A 21,472-nucleotide genomic window follows, 5' to 3' on the forward strand; every position below is an offset into this window, starting at 1 on the left:
GGAACTTTGAGGACATGACATCCAGGAATCTTTATCTCTTGTATTTACAGACCACTACAACAGGCAATCTAAAACCTCAGAAGCCAACCTCATAATTTACCTGTCCAGCCTGAGTACCAAAGTCATTTGGGATAATGTCTAGGTGAGTGATCCACCCAATACAACAACCCCACTGTTCCTGAACATGTCTATTTCAGCCATCCACAGCCACAACAAAACCCTTCACTCCAAAGCATCCTAAAATCTTAAATTACAATAGATGTTCCTCAACTTGCAATGGGTATACATATCCATAATCCATCATAAATTAAAAATATTCTAAGTCCAAAATGTATTTAGCATATCTAACCTTTCAAACATAACAACTGAGCAATACAGTACACTGTGGGTGATCAGTTGTTTACCCTTAGGATTATGAGGGTGACTGACAGTCATGGCTGTCACCCAAGACTGCAAGATAGAATTGCAAGGCATATCACTAGCCTGGGAAAAGACAAGAAATTCAAAATATGGTTTCTAATGTGTATCATTTGCACACAGTCCTAAAGTCAAAACCTCATTAAGTCAAACCATCATAAGTTGGGGGCTATTCTACTCTTAACCACAAAGTACTTCTAATCATTTAGCTATCTCTCTCTCACCTACAAATATTTGTATATTTACTTCATCCAGGCATTTAATCCTTGAGTCAATTACTTTCTCTCAGTTTAAACCTCACATTCCATTACTTCAACCACTTTTCACCTAATATTTTTAACACCCCTGTATTCCTATCTTGCAAATATGTCACAACAAAATCCAAATTCAGGCTTATTCCAACTATTTCATCATCTCTGGCTCTACTAAGTTTTGCTGCAGAAAGTTACACAGTTATATGAACTAGTACTTTTATAAATTAATGATCCTCAGGGCCGCTGCCTGCAATGCCAGCATCCCATATGAGCACCAGTTCAAGACTTGGCTGCTCCACTTCCGATTCAGCTCTCTGCTATGGCCAGAGAAAGTAATGGAAGATGGCCCAAGTCCTGGGCCCCTGCACTCGCTTGGGAGACCCGTAAGAAGTTCCTGGCTCTTGGCCTCGGATCGGTGCAGCTCCTGCCATTGCGGCCAATTGGAGAGTGAACCAGAGGATGGAAGACCGACCTCTCTCTCTGTGTGTAACTCTGACTTTCAAATAAATAAATTTTTTTAAAAATTATTGATCCTCACCTATCTGGCAAACCTTCTTAAAATCTCTAGTCGGTTCTCTTCCCCAGTCCCTATGACAATTGACAGTTGATCATTCTCTCCCTCTCACATTCCCTCCCTTTTTTTTTTTTTTTTTTTGGACAGGCAGAGTTAGTGAGAGAGACAGAGAAAGGTCTTCCTTTTCTGTTGGTTCACCCCCAAATGGCCGCCACAGCCAGTGCACTGCACCAATCCGAACCCAGGTGCTTCCTCCTGGTCTCCCATGTGGGTACAGGGCCCAAGTACTTGGGCCATCCTCCACTGCCTTCCCGGGCCACAGCAGAGAGCTGGACTAGAAGAGGAGCAACTGGAACAGAACTGGCACCCCAACCGGGACTAGAACCCAGGGTGCTGGCACCGCAGGCAGAGGATTAGCCAAGTGAGCCACGGCGCCGGCCCCCTCCCTTGTCTCCTAGAGCTCCCCAGTAAGCTGTTCAACTGTCTTTTATTGGATCATTTTCCTTATATGGTGGTTCCCTAGAGTTTTTCTTCTGTTTTTCTTCTTTGTTATTCCACAAGCTCTCTCTTTGGTATTACATACATTCCCACAGTGTTTAACTATTCATAGCCAGTAATATCCTAATCTCTATCTTCTGCCCAGAATCCTCCCATCTTCAGATGAAGTAACCGGCTAATTGCCCACTGAACAGCACCAACTGTGAGACAGAAAGGCATGTCCACAACTGGCCTCGTCCTCCCTCCACATCTGATACTCCTCATGACATTTCTGTATTGAGGAGTCATAAATCTAGGAGACACCCCTGACCTCCATGCTTAGCTCCCACATCTAACAGGATACTACTAACTCAATCATCTTCATATATCAGAAACCCTGTGGTATTCGCTGAAGTCCCATCGCATTTCAGGAGTCTTATCATATCTTGCCTTCACATATGAACAGCTCCCTGGTGAGCATTTCTGCTTTAGTCCAATAGACTTATTCCTCACATGGCCTCAGGAAACTCATCTTAACTTTCCTCCCTAAAGCCTTCCCTGAATCTCCACAAACCTCTTCTTACTCTCACTGAACTCTGTGTGTGCACTCTGTTATATCATCTCATGGTATTTTCCCTTGTTTATGATGTCTGCACAATACCATAACTTTCTTGAAAAAAAAGTTAGTGACCTGGAACAAGAGAAATTGCTGTCTTTGTTGAATGGAAGAATGAACCCCGAATCTCTAAAATCTTTGAGTCTTTGGGTCAGCATTGTAATGTTGAGGGTAAAGCTGTTGTCTGTGATGCCAGCATCCCATATAAAAGCAAACTCATTGGCCAGCGCCGGTGCTGCAGCTCACTAGGCTAATCCTCCACCTGCGGCTCCGGTACTCTGGGTTCTAGTCCCGGTTGGGGCGCCAGTTCTGTTCCGGTTGCTCCTCTTCCAGCCCAGCTCTCTGCTATGGCATGGGAAGGCAGTGGAGGATGGCCCAAGTGCTTGGGCCCTGCACCCGTATGGGAGACCAGGAGAAGCACCTGGCTCCTGCCTTCGGATCCACGCGGTGCGCCAGCCACAGCGGCCATTGGAGGATGAACCAACGGCAAAGGAAGACCTTTCTCTCTGTCTCTCTCTAAAGAAAAAGAAAAAGAAAAAAGAAAAAAAAAAAAAGAAAGAAAGCAAACTCATGTCCCAGCTGCGCCACTTTTGATGGCCTAGGAAAAGTAGCAGAAGATGGTCCAAGTGTTTGGACCCCTGCTGCCCATGTGGGAAACCAGGAAGAAGCTCTTGGCTCCTGGCTTCGGCCTAGCTCAGCACTGGATATTGTAGTCAGCTGGGGAGTGAACCCGCAGATAGATGTTTGTTTGTCTGTCTGTCTCTCCCTCTCTCTTTCAGAATAAGTAAATCTTAAAAAAATAAATACATAAATAAAATCTGAGTCTTCTAAAATCCCACTTACTTAAATATTTCCATGGGGCTAGTGCTGTGGCATAGCGGGTAGAGCCACCACCTGCAATGTTTGTATCCCATATGGGCACCAATTCAAGTCCCAGCTGCTCCACTTCCAATCTAGCTCTCTGCTATGGCCAGGGAAAGCAGTAGAAGATGGCCCAAGTGCTTGAGTCCCCACACCCTCATGGGAGACCAGGAAGAAGTTCCTGGCTCCTGGCTTCGCATCAGTACAGCTCTGGCCGTTGTGGCCATTTGGGGAGTGAATCAGTGGGTGTAAGACCTTTCTTTCTGTCTCTCCCTCTCTGTCTGTAACTCTACCTCTCAAACAAATAAAATCTTTAAAAAGTTTTGAGATATATTCAGAATTCAGATGGTCACTGACTTACAATGGGTGGACTTAAAATTTTTCAAGTTTACAATGCCCAAAAGACATACACATTCAGAAGAAACTGCACTTCAAAATTTGAATTTTGATATTTTTGTGAGCTAGCAAAATATGGTATGATACTCTCAAAAAGGCTGGCTCAATGGGCAGCAGCAGTGACAGCCAGCTACTCCAGGATAAGCAGACCTCTACAGCACAAGATGTTGTCAATACATTTTTAACTATGATATTTTCCATTTACAATAGATTTATCAGGATAGTAACCTCACTATTAAGTCGAGGAGTGTCTGTAAGAAAAACTAATGAAAAGTTAAAAAAAAAACAAAAAACTGTATGAAAAGTAAATCAGGCTAATTGGATAAAAAAAATAAAAATTAATAAAACTTTTACACCTTAAATACAATTTTATTGCTTCCAATGTGAATTGAAGTAGGCTAAAAACCTATGAAACCAGAAGTATAATATATAAAAATGCTTCAGTCTAATATGGTATCTTCCACACTGCTTAAAAAGTTTGTTGTTTCAAAGCACTGAACTGACAAACATCTCTGTCTTATTAGCTTAGAAAATCTTATTGCCTGTAATAGAAATAGTATACTTACCTCCATCCACTTTATTGCTGTTAATATAATTTATATCCTACTTATATCTGCTGTTGTTTTTTTTTTTTTATTTGACAGATGGACAGTGAGAGAGAGAGAGAGAGAGAGAGAGAAAGAGAAAGAAAGAAAGGTCTTCCTTCCTGGGGCACCGGTCCTGTCCCGGATGCCCCTCTTCCAGGCCAGCTCTCTGCTGTGGCCCGGGAGTGCAGTGGAGGATGGCCCAAGTACTTGGGCCCTGCACCCCATGGGAGACCAGGATAAGCACCTGGCTCCTGCCATCGGATCAGCGCGGTGCGCCGGCCGCAGCGCGCCAACCGCGGCGGCCATTGGAGGGTGAACCAACGGCAAAGGAAGACATTTCTCTCTCTCTCTCTCTCTCACTGTCCACTCTGCCTGTCAAAAAATAAATTAAAAAAAAAAAAAAAAAAAGAAAGGTCTTCCTTCCGCTAGTTCACTCCCCAAATGGCCGCCAGCGCTGCGCTGATCCAAAGCCAGGAGCCAGGTGCTTCTCCTAGTCTCCCATGAGCGTGCAGGGCCTAAGGACTTGGGCCATCCTCCACTGCCCTCCCGGGCCACAGCAGAGAGCTGGACTGGAAGAGGAGCAGCCGGGACTAGAACCCAGAGCCCATATGGGATGCCAGCACCGCAGGTGGAGGATTAACCAAGTGAGTCACGGCGCCAGCCCCTGTTGATTTTTAAAATGTACTATATTTACAGATTCAGCATTTCCCAAACCCCTGATAGTGACAATTTAATAAAACTGATAGTTTTTGGACACTATCCAAAATACATCAGGAGGCTATGACTATTATGTCTCAAAAGAACTATTTCAAAGATCATTTTACACCTGGAGAACAGCCACCAATCTATCTGTAAGTACCATTAATCTATCAACAAATGAAGAACTGTCATTACATCTCTGAGGGCATTTTTATCTCAAATTTACTATTTATTTACCTGTTTTTGCTATTTGTTTTATTTTCATTTCTTTACGTTATGATTATCAAGCCTCAACTGAAGCAATAATCAATTAAAATCCAGTAAATGTTATGTTGATAAAAATAAAAGTTAAAATACACATGACTGATAGCCATTAGTCAAGCAACATTAACTGCTTAACACTAACCAAGTAAGCAAATAATCAAGGCAAAGGTTTCAGCTACCACTAATCTACCAAAGCAAGTCAAAATGTTAGAAAAACTGCATTCGTATCGAATTGCTTCTATATATGACACTTAAAAGCTCATGATAATTACATTTCAAAATTTAGATGAGTCACAGTGTTTTCTATGTAGGAACGGGATGTGAATCAAAATTGTAAACATGCACTTCCTTGTTAGTCAAAAGGTGAAAATGGACAGATCTAACGTCCACTGAAACAGTAAAACATATAATCATAAAACACATCCTATTTTTAAAATGGCCAACCCTCAATTGCCAGCACAGCTTGGTAAATATGCCACCTGCCCAACCTCCCCTTGAATATCTCAAAATAATGGAATACTTCTAGTTCCATCCCCTCATCTTAGAGAATATGCAACTGACACCTGAGGTCTTTATGCAGGCAGCATGATTGCCCTCATCAGGGCTACCACCGTTTAAGGCTTACAATTGGTAAAAGCAAGGAAAACGGAATTCCAAAGGGCACCTAAGATTTTATATAAATCTAGAGCCTGAAACTGAAATATGGACAAAAATTTCATCTTAAGATTGGCAGTGAAGACAGTAAAACTGGCAGATAAGCTGGGAATGATGGTTGTAGTATCTGGCTAAAGACTCTGACCATAAAGAAATCCATCCCAAAAAAGTTTGTAATCAATGATTGAATGCAGAGTAACTGACAGCATGACTCCATTGATCCCAAAAGCTCCGAAATCAGCAACTCAACCACTGTATCAGGACGCCACAGATAAAACTGAAACTCAGGGGGAGTAGATGCAACACAGCTGCGAGTCTCGGCAAGTCTGCTGTATAGCTGCTGCGGACATTTCAAAACAAACACGATCTACTCTTTCTTCAGGTGATTCCTGGAAGTCAGGTCAGAGCCAAAGAACCGGGAGGGCAGAAACCGGCCCTGATCACCCATAAGGCTTTGCATCAAAGTGGACCTGATCTGAGTGAGTCACGGGGAATGAGGAGACAGTCACCAAAGGCCAGGCAGGCCGTGGTCTGACTCCCCTGCGCTGCTCCGGACTAGGGAGCCTGTCAAGGGAGGGGGGGCATGACTGCAACCTGCTGCAGGTAAGTGCACAAGGATCGCGCCGACAGGTTTCCAAGACAGAGTCCTGCGGAGTCCCTCTACAGGCACCACGGCCAGCCCTGCCCAGGCATCCCGGAGCTGTCTGTCCACTGAAGGCCCAGTCCTCAAGGGGTGCAGAGCCCCGAGATGACAGGACGAGGGCAAGCGGCAGGTCCTACCCTCTTCCCAGACGCCCCACGCCGCAACGCGGCCCTGCCGCCACATGCTCCACTAGCCCACTCCTAGCACAAACCCAGGCCCACTGGTCCCCAGCCGCCCTTCGCACAAGCAGACGCGGGCCGCAGACGGACGTGACCCGGCGGCTCCTGATCTGAGGGCAGCAACCCGCGGCCGGCCACCCGCCACCCCGCAAGGCTTACCTCCCTTCTGCCCCAAGCTCAGCCCCGCGCCGGCTGCCAGACGTGGTCCCCCCCGCCGCCACGAACGCCCGGGGGCGGGGACTCCAAGAAGAGCCAATTGGATGTGGATCCCGGGGACCCGCCCCGCCTCCTCCGGCTTTGGCACGCCCGCCTCCCCGCGCGCGCACGCGCGCTCCGGGCCTAGGCCGCGCACTGCGGCTGGAAGATGGCATAGGCGAAGCGTGGCGGGGCGATTACCTGAGGGCCGGGTGGGCTGCGCACGCTGCTGCTGGCGCCAGAGCAGCACCGCAGTGAGGAGATAACGCAAGAGAAAGCAGCTGAAAGGAAGCTGCCCAGAGATGCGGCTGCAGCGTACGCGGGTAGTCCTGCTGGCAGTCTGCCCTTATTTGCAGCTTTGAGCTAGTGCAAAGCAACTCCCTGGCACTTGGAAATTTTTGTTTGTTGCCTGACGCGAGGGGAAGGGAGAATAGTACCTTAGAATAAGTATTCATAAAATTTAAAGTTAACGGCCGACTGGGCGCGCAGACTTCGTTTTTCCTACACTCAGCTACTGCTGGGTGTATTTACTTCATCTGGCCAACACAAAACTGCAGCTCTTGATGCCGCGCTGGCTGTATCCACTGGTTGGGTAGTGGTAAGGGAGTTCTAGCCCGGGCATTTCTACGGACAATCTGGAGCGAACTAGTGCAAGTAATTGTCATTATTATTTGTAGTTCTTATTTTTGTATGATAAATCCTATCTGGGGCATAAATATACATTTTCTCCTGGGGGACTGGGTGGGTGCTCTCACATAGGAAAGCCATGACAGACACCTGACACAAGGGAATTGGAGCCAAGAGATAGCAGAAAAAAATGAGAGGCGATTATGAAAAAGTGGAATTCTGGTTGCATATGATGGAAGTGAAAATTAACTACAAGATCAAAGCACCTTTGGATGCTTTTAGAAGAAAATACTAGTGCCTGGACCCCATGTCTAGACATTCTTGTTTATAGCTCTGCTGTGGGACCTTGACATTTGTATTTTTTAAGTTTCCAAGGTCATTTTAATGTGCTAATAAGTTGTTCTCATTTGTAGGGATTTGATTGCCTATACTTCACCTTAGAAAAGTAATTATACATCACAGCCTACCTTCAGTTCTCCAGATAACCTAAGATGCATTCATTCTGTAAGTATTTAAATGAACTTTGAACTTGCCTAAATGTTCAATCTCTTTGAAAGAAAGGAATTTTATAAAGTTTATAATTGCCTTTTTGATTTTATGGAATTTCATTATATTCACCTTCACACTTCGGAATGCACCAGTATTTCTTCTTGGACAATTTTAATGTTTTTCCTTCATCTTTATTTATTTGAAAGGCAGAGTTACAGAGAGACTGGTTCACTCCCCAAATGGCCACAATGGCTAGGGCTGAGTCAGGCCAAAACCAGGAGCCTGGAACTCCATTTTGGGTGTCCCATATAGGTGTCAGGAGCCCAAGAACTTGTGTCAACCTTTGCTGCCTTCCAAGATTCTTTAGCAGGAAGCTGGAGCAGAAGCAGAACATCCAGGAATCAAACCAGTACTCATGGGATGACAGTCACAGGTGGTAGCCTAGCACACTGCACCCCAACACCAGCTCCTATTCACTTATTTCTTGAAGCACATTATTCAAAATTATAATTGAACATAGAGCTCTATAATCAACACTGTTCTAACTGTATTAACTTGTTTAGTCCACAGAACAACCTTCTGACACAGGAACAGTTTCTATTATTACCCATATTTTATAAGTAAAGAACCTGAGGCACGATGATGAAGTATCTTGACTAAGATCATGCTGCTAATTAAAGCCAAAATTTGACTTCAGATATCGGTGGCTCCACATAAATACACTGTATCTGTTACAGAAAGGCTGTTTGAGGAGGAATGAGGGAAATCTCCATGTAAAAGAATGGTGATCTGCCTACTTTTGTCACTGTCTTAATCCAGGCCACTGTAACAAAATAACTTAGACTGAGTAATTTATAGACAACAGAAACTTGTTGCTCTTAGTTCTGAACCGGGGAGTCCAGGCAAGATGCCAGCAGATTTAGTGTCTGGTGAGGATCTGTTCCTCAGACAGTACCTTCCTTGTGTACTCACATGGCAGAAGGCACAAACAGATTCCTTTGGGCCTTTTTTTTTTTGACAGGTAGAGTTAGTGAGAGAGACAGAGAGAAAGGTCTTCCTTCCGTTGGTTCACCCCAAAATGGCCGCCACGGCCGGCACTGCACAGATCCTAAGCCAGGAGCCAGGTGCTTCTCCTGGTCTCCCATGGGGTGCAGGGCCCAAGGACTTAAGCCATCCTCCACTGCACTCCCTGGGCCACAGCAGAGGGCAGGACTGGAAAAGGAACAACCACGACAGAATCAGGCACCCCAACCTGGACTAGAACCCCGGGTACCGGCGCCGCAGGCGGAGGATTAACCAAGTGAGCCACGGCACAGGCCCTGGGCCTTTTTTTATGAGCACTAATGAGGGCAGAATCCTAAAACCTCCCAAGGGCCCCACCTCTTAATACCATTGTGTTAGAGATTAGATTTCAATATATGACATTTAGGAGGACATAGGGAAAGATTCTAAAAGGATAAAAGTTCATCTTCAAGATCACATGGCTGATAGGTGTCAGAAGAAGGATTAAAACACTGGTTTCCTACAGGTAACCTAACTAAACACCATTATATTTGATACTAAGTGATACATCTTTCAATAAAGTTACTGAAATGCAAAAAAAAAAAAAAAAAAAAAAATGGTTTCCTGACTCCCAGATCAGTCCTGTCTCTACTGTATGCCCAGTGAAAAAACCACTTGGTGTCCAGGACAGTGGCAAATTCTTTTTATAATAATAATAATAATAATGTTTTAAAAGGTCTATTTATTTATTTATTTATTTATTTGAAAAGCAGAGTTAGAGAGGGAGAGACAGAGTAAGAGAGAGATCTCCCATCTGCTGGTTCAGTCCCTAAATGGCTGCAGTGGCCAGGGCTGGGCCTGACTCTGGAGCTTCAGTGGTTTCACAGACTCAACAGTTTCCACGTGGTTTCAGGGACCCAATCACTTGAACCATAGTTCTCTGCTTTCCCAGGTGTATTAGCCAGGAGCTGGATTGGAAGCGGAGCAGCCAGGACTTGAACAGGTGCCCATGTGGAATGCTGGTATTATGGTGGATGGCTTTACCTACTACACCCAACACCGGCCCCAATATAATAAATTTTAAAAGAAGTTAAGGTGAAAGCTAGACATCAAACATTACAATAGGCTCTAATTGGCCACCTGTGTTGCTAACCTTGAGAAAAATGGTTCTGCATGCTTAAGTAATCATAACAGCTAAATCACTTTCTTGCTTTCTGAGCTGAAAGCCAAGAAGGGCCCTGAGGGGGCCAGTACCCTGGCTCACTAGGCTAATCCTCCACCTGCGGCACTGGCACCCAGGGTTCTAGTCCAGGTTGGGGCGCCGGATTCTGTCCCAGTTGCTCCTCTTCCAGTCCAGCTCTCTGCTGTGGCCCGGGAGGGCAGTGGAGAATGGCCCAAGTGCTTGGGCCCTGCACCCGCATGGGAGACCAGGAGAAAGTACCTGGCTCCTGGCTTCGGATCGGTGCAGTGCACTGGCCATAGTGGCCACTTTGGGGGTGTACCTTTCTCTGAAGGGAAGAGAGAACTTCCACTTTGACCATGGCATTGTCTAAATAAGATCAGAGTTTGTGAACTCAAAAGGCTTCCATAGCCTTGGAAGCTCATGACAAGTGCCTCAGGTGATTACTAATCTCATAAATAAGAGTGTCAATTGTTAAATCAACAATGGGAGTCACTGTGCACTTACTCCCCATGCAGGATCTCTGTCCTTAATGTGTTGTACTATGCGAATTAATGGTAAAACTACTACTCAAATGGTACTTAATACTTTGTGTATCTGTGTGGGTACAAACTGTTGAATCTTTACTTAGTATATACTAAGTTGATCTTCTGTATATAAAGATAATTGAAAATGAATCTTGATGAAGAATGGGATGGGAGTGGGAGATGGGATGGTTACGAGTGGGAGGGAGGTTATGGGGGGAAAGCTACTATAATCCAAAAGCTGTACTTTGGAAATTTATATTTATTAAATAAAAGTTGAAAAAAAAGTCAAAAAAAGGTGATCTAGACTTAATATCTGAAGACTCAGCTCAAATGGGAATTTCAATTGAAGGATTAAAGCATACTTTGAATCTGTATATTATTTCCTGGATACTTGCAGATTTTTTTCATGCAAATGAACTCTTTGCTTTTTAAATATTCAAGATAGATCACCCACCCTCTTTAAGGAGAAGGCAGACAGAAGGTATTTCTCTGTTGAATCCTTGTATTTTTTTCCACTGGAATAGTTAAGCAGTTAGTTCTCCATTGTACAAGACCCTTTAGGTAAGTACACTTTTTGAAGTCAGTATAGAAGGGCCTATTGACTTTAACAACAACAAAAAGAAAGCGAGTAAGAAAAATGTGTTCACTCCCAAATCATTAACAGAACTGAAAAGAATATGCTAACAACAAAAGACACTGTAGTGTGAATCCTGTACTGTGAGGGAAGGTCATGTCACCCGCAGCATCAGGAGCAACACAAAGCCTTGAACTCAGGCCCAAGCATGCTGGGCTGGCTGAACATGCCCACGCATTCATCAGCAGGCACATAACTAGGAGCAGAAATTCATCCTGAATCACAGAGCTCGACTGTAGACACATAACAGAAAGTAGTATTATGAGAGCTAATTAGATGTGAGTGTGGTGCTCCAGTGGCTCCCCACTTCATTTAAAGTCAAAGTCAAAGCCTTCACAAAGACCAAAAAGGCCACACATGCTCCATCTCCCCCAACACCATGCACCTCCAGTCCCAGCACACACACACATACACACACATATACACACACACAGTGTGTGACTTTACCTTCTTAGACACTCCTCTCCAGGGTTACTCCAGTGCAGTCACACTGCCTCTTCACAGCTACCTGATCTTGGCACTTCCCACAGGATATCTTCATCATTGCAGAAGGTTATTAAGCCTTTGCTACCTTATATATAAGGCCTACTCTACTGCTCAATGTCTCAGCAGAAAACAGATGGTACAATTAAATTAGGAAGGTTAGATGAGAGTTTAATAAATAGATGTGGGCAGGGGTTTAAAAGATCACAAGGCAGGGAGCAGTGTTGTGGCGCTGCAGGTTAAGCTGCCTCTTGCAACATTGGCATCCCTTAGCGGAGTACGGGTTCAAGTCCTGGCTGCTTTGCTCACCATCTGGCTTCCTGCTTGTGTACTTCAGAAGGCAGATGATGGCCCAAGTGCCTTGGCCCTGGCACACTGTGAGAGACCTGGATGGGTTCCTAGCTCCTGGATTCAGCCTGGCCTAGACCAGACCTATAGTGGGTATTTGGGGAGTGAATCAGCAAATAGAAGATCTCTCTGTCCCACTCCTCCTCTCCCTCTCCCTCTCCCTCTCTCCCTCTTTCTTCCCCTCCCCCTCCCATCTCCCTCTTTCTCCCCCTCCCCCTCTGCTTCTCTCTCTGCCTCTCCCTCTGCCTCTCCTTCTTCCTCCTCCTCTGCCTCCCCCTCTCCCCCTCCCCCTCTCTCCCTCCCTCCTCCTCCTCTCCCCCTTTTTCTCCCCCTCCCCTCTCCCTCTTTCTCCTCCTCCCCCTCTGCCTCTCCCTCTGCCTCTCCCTCTCCCCTCTCCCTCTTCCTCTCCCTCTCCTTCTCTCTCTAATGCTGTGCCTTTAAAAATAAACATTGGAACTCCAAATCCCCCTGAATTGAAGGGGATAAAGGGAAAATTACAGAACACAGAAACTGCTACATGGAACTACCTGACAGGAATTGGGACATTTATTCAAGAAACATAGCCAGTCCCAGTGACACAACAGAGAAGGAGCCCAGGGAATTAATATCTTGATCTCCCTCATTCTCCTTGTTCCCTCTCGTTTTCCAAAGCAAGGGAAGTCTATGATGCAAGCTATGCAAGTCAGCCCCCCGGAACACAGTGAAGGGACAATAAGAAGAAATCTGGCTCATTTACCTTGTTCACTTATAGTAGCTTTTACTGTATAACTACCACTCCAGAACTAAGTGACTTAAAATCTTAAAGATTTATAAATTCTCAGGATCCTGTAGGTTAATAAGCAGTTCTTTTCTAGAGTGGCTTTGTTGATCTTTCCCAGGTTCATTTATTTCTGTAGTCAGCTCAAAGCGTGGCTCATCTAGGATGGCTTCATTCACATGGGTGGTGGTTTGCTCAGTAGGAAATTGGGCATTAGGGACCATGTAGCCATATATATCAACTAACCATAACAAGTCACTTCCCAGTAATGTGGCAAAATCAGATCCTTGCTCATATCAAGATACATTATTTCAATGGAAATCCCATGTTAAAATATTCCTAGCTTTCATTGTACTCTGCAGTGTTAGCAGCCAAAGGAGATGGAGCATGATTGACCCAAGCCATGGCTTAACACATTTTTTCTTAAATAGGCCAGACAGCAAGTTTACCGTAAGTCTCTCTTTTTTCTTTCCTATATAATAATTTTCAATTATCAGAGGCATTGAGAGGATTTAATAAAGCAAAGGATATATAAACAACTTGTATACCCCCACATACATGTACACAGACATGTGATGGGCAATTAGATTGCTTCCATATCTTGGATGTTGAAAATAATATTGCAATGAACATGGGAATTCAGGAAACTCTATGAGATACTGATTTCACTGCCTTTGGATAGATACTCCAAGTGATAGTGTAGGATCATAAGGTAATTTAATTTTTTATTTTTTGAGGCACCTCCATACTCTTTTCCATAAAGGCTCTACTAGTTTACATTCCCACCAAGAATGCACAAGGGCTCCCTTTTGTCAATTTCCTTGATGCTTGTTATCTTTTCTAACACATGTAAGACTGAATCTCATAGTGGTTTTGAACTTTTCTAGAGATTAGTGATGTTGAGCATTTTTCCATTTATCTATTTACCATTTGTATGTCTACCTGAAGAAATATTGGCTTAAATCTTTTGCCCACCTTTTAACATGGTAACTTATTTTTAATATAAAGTAGTTCAAATTGCTTATGTGCTTTGAATATTAACCTTTTATCAGATACATCCTTTGGAAATATTTTGTTCCATTCCATAGATTGTCTCTTCACTCCATTGATGGTTAACTTTGCTGGGAAGGAGCTTTTTGATTTGTTACAATCCCACTTGTCTACTTTTACTTTTGTTGCCTGTGCTTTTAGGGTCATGTCCATACAGCCCAGACCAATATCAATAACCCTTTTCCTTATATTTTCTTCTAGTCTTTAATTGGTTTTTTTAATTTTATGCATGGGATGAGTCTAATTTCATTCTTGTTCATGTGGTTTTCCAGTTTTACCAACACAATTTGTTGAAGAGCCTGTCTTATCCTTGCTGAAGATCAGTTGAACTTAGATTTGTACATTTATTTCTCAGCTGTTTATTCTGTTCTATTGCCTGTTTTTATGCCAGTACTGTTGTGACTAATGGAGCTGGGAAATATATTTGGTATTTGAAAACACAAAGGGTTTTCAAAAAAGTTCTTTGAAACTATATACTATGAAAAAAGTATGAGTGGATTTCAAAAATTGGGCGGGGGTGGGGGCTATTTGTGGTGTACCAAGTAAAGGCACCACCTGCGACACCATCATCTGATATGGGCACTCAGGTGTCTCAGGTGCTCTACTTCCAATCCAGCTCCCTGCCAATGCCCTGGGAAAAGCAGCAGAAGATGTCCCTAGTGTTTTGTTTCTTGAAATCTGTGTAGGAGACCCTGATGAAGGTCTTGGCTCTTAGCTTCATTCAGCCTAGCCCAACGTTGGCTGTTACGGTCATCCAGGGAGTGAACCAGCAGATGAACAATCTCTCTCTCTCTCTCTCTCTCTCTTCCCCTCTTTCAGTGTTTCTGCCTTTCAATTAAATTTAAAAAATCAATTTTTAAAATGGGGGCCCAATGTAAACTTCTCTTTCAATTCCATTTTTCCACCAACTTTTTGAAAAATTTTGTTTTATTTTTTATTTTGGAAAAGAGAGAGAGCAAGATAGAGATATTCCTGAAGCCAGGAGCCCACAAAATCCATCCAGGTCCCCGATATGTGGAAGGAACTTAAGTATTTGAGTCATAGTATACTGCTTCCTCTGCATATAAGCAGAGAGCTGGGTGGGAAGCTAAGTAGCCAGAGATCAAACCCACACTCGGATATGGGATGCAGGCTTCCCAAGCAGCAGCTTAATCTGCTGCACCACAATGCTGGCCCCTCCAACATCTTTTTGAAGTACCTTCATATGATGCTTCTAGCTTTGCTTTCTTGTTCAAAATTACTTTGACTATTGGGTATCTTTCGTAATTTTATGTAACGTTAGGGTTATTATTTCTATTTCTGTAAAGAATGCTATTGGGATTTTGATAAGTATTGCATTGAATCTGGAGATCACAATAACAATTTTAATTCTTCCAATCTATGAGCACAAGATGCCTGTCCATTTGTCTGTGTCTTCTGTAATAAACAGATTTTGGTGCGTGGAAATAACCTTTACACTTTTCACTGAAATTTGAAAAATTTGAGCATGAAAAAATGTATCTTCTGTAAATTTCTGTAGGAATTGAAATCTTACTTCTTTTTAAATTTTAAGAACATGGGATGTACATTAAGCATCTTGACATTATTTGTGTTTGGAACAGAATTAGTTGTTAATAAAATTTTACCAGGGTCAGCATATGGCATAGTTTGTTAAGCTGCCTCTTTGCTATGCAAACATTTCATGGCTGATCTGCTTCTCATCCAGATCCCTGCTAACATGTCTGGGAAATTAGCAGAAAAGGTTCCAAGTACTTGAGCCATTGCCACCCATGTGAGACACCTGGACAGAGTTCCAGGCTCCTGGCTTTATCCTGAAGCCATTTGAAGCCATTAGGGAATGAACCAGCAGGCAGAAGATCTTTTCTCTCTCTGTCTCTCCCTCTCTTTCTGTGTCACTCTGCCTTTCAAATAAATAAAATAAATCTTTTTTAAAACAATACCTTTACCAGCATTCTGGTGCAGTGGGTTGGGTTGCTGCCTGTAACACCAGGGTCCCATATGCGTGCGTGCTGGTTCAAGTTCCAGCTGCTTCATTTCCTATCCAGCTCCCTACTAGTGTGCCTGTACATCAGCCACCCATGTGGAAGACCTGGATGGGATTTCTGGCTCCTGGCTTTGATTTGATTCAGCCCCCACCATCATGGCCATTCAGGAAGTGAGCCAGTTGATGAAAGGTATTACTCTCCTGCCACCTCTCTCTCTTGCCTCCCTCTGTAACTTCAGATAAATAAGCCTTTAAAAAATGACTTTGCTGATGTCTAGGTTTTGCACATAAGCACTATCCTCCTGATTTTATTTTGAGAAACATGATCAAGTACACAACCAAAGTTAATTTTCAAAGCCATACAATTCTAAAATAATACTTGATGAAGGCCGGCGCTGTGGCTCAACAGGCTAATCCTCTGCCTTGTGGCGCTGGCACACCAGGTTCTAGTCCCGGTCGGGGCACCAGATTGTGTCCCGGTTGCCCCCCTGCCAGGCCAGCTCTCTGCTATGGCCCGGGAGAGTAGTGGAGGATAGCCTAAGTGCTTGGGCCCTGCACCCCATGGGAGACCAGGATAAGCACCTGGCTCCTGCCTTAGGATCAGCGCGATGCGCCGGACACAGTGCACCAGTCCCGGCGGCCATTAGAAGGTGAACCAATGGCAAAGGAAGACCTTTCTCTCTGTCTCTCTCTCTCTCTCACTGTCCACTCTGCCTGTCAAAAATAATAAAAAAAAAAATAAAAACCTTGATGAAGGTTGTTCTTTTTCCAAAAAATTCAGTCTCAGACCTGAGTTTAAAAATATCAATTAAATTCTACAATTCAACAGCCTTTGTATACACAGGCAATGCCACAGCTGAGAAAGAACTTCTAAGATCAGTCCCATTCACAATAGCCACAAAAACAATCAAATACCTTGGAATAAACTTAACCAAGGATTTTAAAGATCTCTCTGATGAGAATTACAAAATCTTAAAGAAAGAAATAGAAGAGGATACCAAAAAATGGAAAAATCTTCCATGCTCATGGATTGGAAGAATCAATATCATCAAAATGTCCATTCTCCCAAAAGCAACTTATAGATTCAATGCGATACCAATCAAAATACCAAAACCATTCTTCTCAGATCTGGAAAAAATGATGCTGAAATTCATATGGAGACACAGGAGACCTCGAATAGCTAAAGCAATCTTGTACAACAGAAACAAAGCCAGAGGCATCACAATACCAGATTTCAGGACATACTACAGGGCAGTTGTTATCAAAACAGCATAGTACTGGCACAGAAACAGATGGATAGACCAATGGAACAGAATAGAAACACTAGAAATTAATCCAAACATCCACAGCCAACTTATATGTGATCAAGGATCCAAAACCAATCCCTGGAGTAAGGACAGTCTATTCAATAAATGGTGCTGGGAAACCTGGATTTCCACGTACAGAAGCATGAAGCAATGCCCCTACCTTTCACCTTACACAAAAATCCACTCAACATGGATTAAAGACCTAAATCTATGGCCCGACACCATCAAATTATTAGAGAACATTGGAGAAATCCTGCAAGACATTGACACAGGCAAAGACTTCTTGGAAAAGACCTCGGAAGCACAAGCAGTCAAAGCCAAAATTAACATTTGGGATTGCATCAAATTGAGAAGTTTCTGTACTGCAAAAGAAACAGTCAGGAAAGTGAATAGGCAACAGACAGAATGGGAAAAAAATATTTGCAAACTATGCAACAGATAAAGGGTTAATAACCAGACTCTACAAACAGATCAAGAAACTCCACAACATCAAAACAAACAACCCACTTAAGAAATGGGCCAAGGAACTCAATAGACATTTTTCAAAAGAGGAAATCCAAATGGCCAACAGACACATGAAAAAATGCTCAGGATCACTAGCAATCAGGGAAATGCAAATCAAAACCACAATGAGGTTTCACCTCACCACCCCTGTTAGAATGGCTCACATACAGAAATCTACCAACAACAGATGCTTAAAAGGATGTGGGAAAAAAGGGACACTATCCACTGTTGGTGGGAATGCAAACTGGTAAAGCCACTGTGGAAGTCAGTCTGGAGAGTCCTCAGAAACCTGAATATAACCCTACCATACAACCCAGCCATCCCACTCCTTGGAATTTACCCAAAGGAAATTAAATTGGCAAACAAAAAAGCCATCTGCACATTACTGTTTATTGCAGCTCAATTCACAATAGCTAAGACCTGGAATCAACCCAAATGCCCATCAACAGTAGACTGGATAAAGAAATTATGGAACATGTACTCTATAGAATACCGTACAACAGTAAAAAACAATGAAATCCGGTCATTTGCAACAAAGTTGAGGAATCTGGAAAACATCATGCTGAGTGAAATAAGCCAGTCTTAAGGGGACAAATATCATATGTTCTCCCTGATTGGTGACAACTAACTGAGCACCTAAAAGGAAACCTGTTGAAGTGAAATGGACACTATGAGAAACAGTGACTTGGTCAGCCCTTGTCCAGACTGTTGATGTACAACTTAATACTTTATCCCTTTTAGTATTTTTTTGTTCTACTTAATACTATTGGTTGAACTCTGTAATTAACACACAAATATTCTTAAGTGTTTATATTTAACTGAAAAGTGATCTCTGTTAAAAATAAGAGTGGGAATAAGAGAGGGAAGAGATGTGCAATTTAGGACATGCTCAAGCTGACTTGCCCCAAGTGGTAGAGTTAGAAACGTGCCAGGGGATTCCAATTCAACCCCATCAAAGTGGCATGTACCAATGCCATCTCACTAGTAGAAGTGATAGATTTCAGTTCACAATTGACCATAATGATAGGTCTAAGAGTCAAAGGGATCACATAAACAAGACTAGTGTCTGCTAATACTAACTGATAAAATTAAAAAGGGAGAGAAGGATCCAACATGGGAAGCAGGATACACAGCAGACTCATGGAATGGCAGATGTCCTAAACAGCACTCTGGCTCAGAATCAGCCCTTAAAGCTTTCAGATCTTGCTGAGGAGCCCATGAGAGGATTTTAGGCATGGAAAGCCAAGACACTCTTCAAAAAAGAAAAGAAAAAAAAATAAGTACATAAACGAAAGATCTCTGTGAGTGAGATCCCAGTGGAAAGAACGGGCCATCAAAGAAGGAGGTACCTTTCTCTGAAGGGAGGAGAGAACTTCCACTTTGACTATGACCTTGTCTAAAATAGATCATATTTGGTGAACTCAAAAGGCTTCCATAGCCTTGGCAACTCATGACAAGAGCCTAAGGAGATTACTGACGCCATAAACAAGAGTGTCAATTGTTAAATCAACAACAGGAGTCACTATGCACTTACTCCTCATGTAGGATCTCTGTCCTTAATATGTTGTCCAATGTGAATTAATGCTATAACTAGTACTCAAACAGTATTTTACACTTTATGTTCTGTGTGGGTGCAAACTGTTGAAATCTTTACTTAATAAATACTAAATTGATCTTCTGTATATAAAGATAATTGAAAATGAATCTCGATGTGAATGGAATGGGAGAGGGAGCGGGAAATGGGATGGTTGTGGGTGGTAGGGAAGTTATGGAGGGGGAAAGCCATATTATTCCTAAGCTATACTTTGAAAATTTATATTTATTAAATAAAAATTTAAAAAAGTTCTACCACTACTATGCCATCCAGCTGTTGTTTGATAGGGCAAATCAGGATGTTGGCTTCTAGTTTTGAGAAAAGTTCACAGACTTATAATTGTTTTTTTAGAAAGCTTTTGTTTAATAAATATAAATTTCATAAGTATAACTTTTGTATTATAGCTGTTCTTCCCCCCATACCTGCCCTCCTGCCCCTAAACCATCCCACCTCCTACTCGCTCTCCCATCCCATTCTTCATTAAGATTCATTTTTAATTATCTTTATATACAGAAGATTAACTCTATACTAAGTAAAGATTTCAAAAGTTTGCACCCACACAGACACACAATGTATTAAGTACTGTTTGAAGACTAGTTTTACCATTAATTCTCATAGTACAACACATTAAGGACAGAGGTCCTACATGGGGAATAAGTGTACAGTGACTCCTGATGTTGATTTAGCAATTGACACTCTTGTTTATGATGTCTGTAATCACCAGAGGCTCTTGTCCTGAGCTGCCAAGGCTATGGAAGCCTCTTGAGTTCACAAACTCCAACATTATTTAAACAGTGCCGTATCAAAGTAGAAGTTCTCTTCTCCCTTCAGAGAAAGATGCCTACTTCTTTGATGGCTCCTTCTTTCCACCGGGATCTCACTCAGAGATTTTTCATTTCGGTCATTTTTTTGCCACAGTGTCTTGGCTTTCCATGCCTGAAATGCTCTCTTGGGCTTTTTAGCCAGATCCAAAGGCCTTAAGGGCTGATTCTGAGGCTAGAGTGCTGTTTAGGGCATTTGTCATTCAATGAGTTTGCTGTGGGCCTGCTTCCCATGTTAGATTGTTCTCTCCTTTTTAATTCTACCTATTATTATTATACACTTGGTCTTATTTATGTGATCCCTTTGACACTTAATCCTATCTTTAAGATCAGTTACAAACTTAAACTGATCACTTTAACTAGTAAGATGGCATTTGTGCTTGCCAACTTAATGGGATTTGGAGTCTCATGGCAAGTTTTTAGCTTTTTCCTTAGGGGTAAGTCTGAGGGAAAGTGTGCCAAACTGTACATCTCCTTTCTCTCTTATTCCCACTCTTATTTTTAACAGAGATCAATTTTCAATTGGATTTAAACACCTAAGAATAATTATGTGTTAAGTAAAGAGTTCAACCAATGGTATTACATAGGAAAAGAAAATACTAAAAAGAATAAAATAGTAAGCTGTGCCTCGACAGTCAGGAAAAAGGCTGATCAAGTCATTGCTTTTCTTAGTGTCATTTTTACTTCTACAGGTTTCCTTTTAGGTGCTCAGTTAGTTGTCAGCAATCAGGGAGAACATATGATATTTGTCCCTTTGGCACTGGCTTATTTCACTCAGCATGATGTTTTCCAGATTCCTCCATTTTGTTGCAAATGACTGGATTTCATTTTTTTAAACTACTGTGTAGTATCCATAATTTCTTTATCCATTCTTCTGTTGATTGGCATTTAGGTTGATTCCATGTCTCAGCTATTGTGCATTGAGCTGCAGTAAACATTGAGGTGCAGACAGCTCTTTTATTTTCCAATTTAATTTCCCTTGGGTAAATTCCGAGGAGTTGGATGGCTGGGTCATATGGTAGGGCTATATTCAGATTTCTGAGGTATCTCCAACTGTCTTCTATGGTGGCTTTACCAGTTTGCATTCCCACCAACAGTGGATTTGTGTGCTTTTTCCCTCCATCCTTGCCAGCATCTGTTGTTGGTAGATTTCTGTATGTGAGCCATTCTAACAGGGGTGGTGAGGTGAAACCTCATTGTGGTTTTGATTTGCATTTCCCTGATTGCTAGTGATCCTGAGCATTTTTTCATGTGTCTGTTGACCATTTGGATTTCCCCTTTTGAAAAAGGTCTGTTGGCCGGCGCCGCGGCTCAATAGGCTAATCCTCCGCCTTGCGGCGCCGGCACACCGGGTTCTAGTCCCGGTCGGGGCACCGATCCTATCCCGGTTGCCCCTCTTCCAGGCCAGC

The 21,472-nt window shown here is 42.8% G+C and overlaps 2 protein-coding genes across 4 annotated transcripts in view; one reads left to right on the top strand and one right to left on the bottom strand.

The window, feature by feature from the left end:
• Positions 1-6,791, bottom strand: part of FOCAD (focadhesin) — a 360,290-nt gene extending 353,499 nt beyond the window's left edge. For both annotated transcript variants that reach the window (XM_062208140.1, XM_062208139.1), the window contains exon 1: positions 6,721-6,791. The gene's annotated coding sequence lies outside the window, so the exon portion shown is untranslated. The remainder of the gene's footprint in view (positions 1-6,720) is intronic.
• The window catches only part of MLLT3 (MLLT3 super elongation complex subunit), a 398,946-nt gene continuing 383,800 nt past the window's right edge, over positions 6,327-21,472 (top strand). Inside the window, exons 1-2 of one of the 2 annotated variants that reach the window (XM_062208143.1) lie at positions 6,327-6,342; positions 7,797-7,887. The gene's annotated coding sequence lies outside the window, so the exon portion shown is untranslated. Of the gene's footprint in view, positions 6,343-6,950; positions 7,411-7,796; positions 7,888-21,472 lie in introns of those variants that run through there. The other variant, XM_062208142.1, reaches the window with a different exon arrangement.

The sequence above is a fragment of the Lepus europaeus genome, chromosome 12 (assembly GCF_033115175.1).
Source record: "Lepus europaeus isolate LE1 chromosome 12, mLepTim1.pri, whole genome shotgun sequence".
Taxonomy (NCBI): Eukaryota; Metazoa; Chordata; class Mammalia; order Lagomorpha; family Leporidae; genus Lepus; species Lepus europaeus.